At 38.9% G+C, this 1581-nt stretch overlaps 1 pseudogene; it reads right to left on the reverse strand.

Annotated features, from left to right (window-relative positions):
* Positions 1-332: 332 nt before the first annotated feature.
* Positions 333-565, reverse strand: LOC111539426 (annotated as a pseudogene).
* Between the last annotated feature and the right edge of the window lie 1016 nt (positions 566-1581).

Raw genomic sequence — 1581 nt, forward strand, 5'->3', positions numbered from 1 at the left:
AAGCAACTGATACAGTTTGTAATGGCTGAAATAGAAATTCAGCTACCTAATAATGGCATATAAATAACATGACAGGAAAAATACAACCTATATTCACTTTATAGTCTTTCTAAACACAAAAAAGTTAAACTGGGTGCACTAAAATTCTTATCTTCTTCCTTTTAAATTAAATGTCTTTTGTTCCTGTTATCTTTGCTCTAGGTTTTACTTTTTTTTTCCAAGTGTTCATGTTTATTGAGGGCATTAGGGGCTACAAAGAAGCCCTGGACATCTGTGGGCGAGGCCTGGCATTTGCCTAGACAGTGGCCCAGCGAGCGGCCAAGGAACCCGGTTTACCTGAAAGTGTGGCTGTCGGCTCCAACTCGACCAAAGCCTTTATGCTCAAACATGGCGGCATAGCAAGGGTGGTTGCAGGAGGGCCTGCCTTCCTGCTCAGCGCGGCCCCCCGAGGTCAGCGTCTTCCCACATTCTCGCACTTCAGGCAGGGCCTATGCCAGTCCTTGCCCAGAGAGGTCACCCTCTCGGCGAAGTACACCTCCTGGTCGTACTTGAGGCACTTAGGCATGGCGGCTCCGAGACCGGCGCAGGCGGCAGCGCCTGGGGCGGGACGGGCTGCAGGTGGTGCGAGACTAGATTTTAAATTTCTACGAGGTAAAGATTTTACTTCGGGATTAACATTTATAGAGCCTTACACTGCACAGGGAGCTTGGCTGATCAACATATTTAAGTGCTTTTCTTCTGGACGAGTACATGAACTTACCCATAAATCCAATCATTTTTTTTTGTCAGGAAAACCTATTGTCATCATCTTTCTCATTAAAACAGTGTAATGCCATTATTTCGCAGTTTTTCTTTTGAATAAGGCATCACCGGCATTCTTAGAAACATAACTCTGTTGAGTAAAAGACTGAAATAATGTGGCAATCCTGTAGTCTAGCGCCTGTCCAATTATGTTGCACTTATAACAAGATTCTTTCATATTTGAATGGATCATTATTAATCTTTAGGAAACGGTGCTGTATGATGGGAATATAAAGGGGCATAAGATAGGATGCCTTCTCTTGGCTGTGTTCAAAGACTGAGATATACATGTGTAAAGTCTTAGGAAATAATATCAGGCAGTATTTTAGTTAAATCCCAGAATAAATGATATAAAGAGTTTAAAGGCAGTTTGAAAGGAAAAGTAAGTACACATAATTCAAAGCAAAAGTCGTTACCAGATTTTTTTTTTTTTTTTTTTTTTACTTTAGGCTCAATTAAAGGCATAATTTTCAATTAGTGTTAATTCTGTCTTGAGTGCTATATTCTCTCAAACCTGAAATCAATATTATTAGCAGTTGTTATTAGCCAACACTAAACTGGAACAATTTAACTAGCACTTAAAATCATTATAAAATATTCAGACAAGCAAAAAGGCATAAAGGATAGATAATATAATAAATACAAAATAATTTTTCTTTCATATTTGCCAGTCTTCAGCCTAGCAGATACTCAGTAAATGTTTGCTGAATGAATAAATGATTCTCATTTATTATTAAATGCCTTGTCTCCATATTTATAATATCCTTGGAGCCAAGGACA

Source organism: Piliocolobus tephrosceles, chromosome 2, assembly GCF_002776525.5.
Source record: "Piliocolobus tephrosceles isolate RC106 chromosome 2, ASM277652v3, whole genome shotgun sequence".
NCBI lineage: Eukaryota > Metazoa > Chordata > Mammalia > Primates > Cercopithecidae > Piliocolobus > Piliocolobus tephrosceles.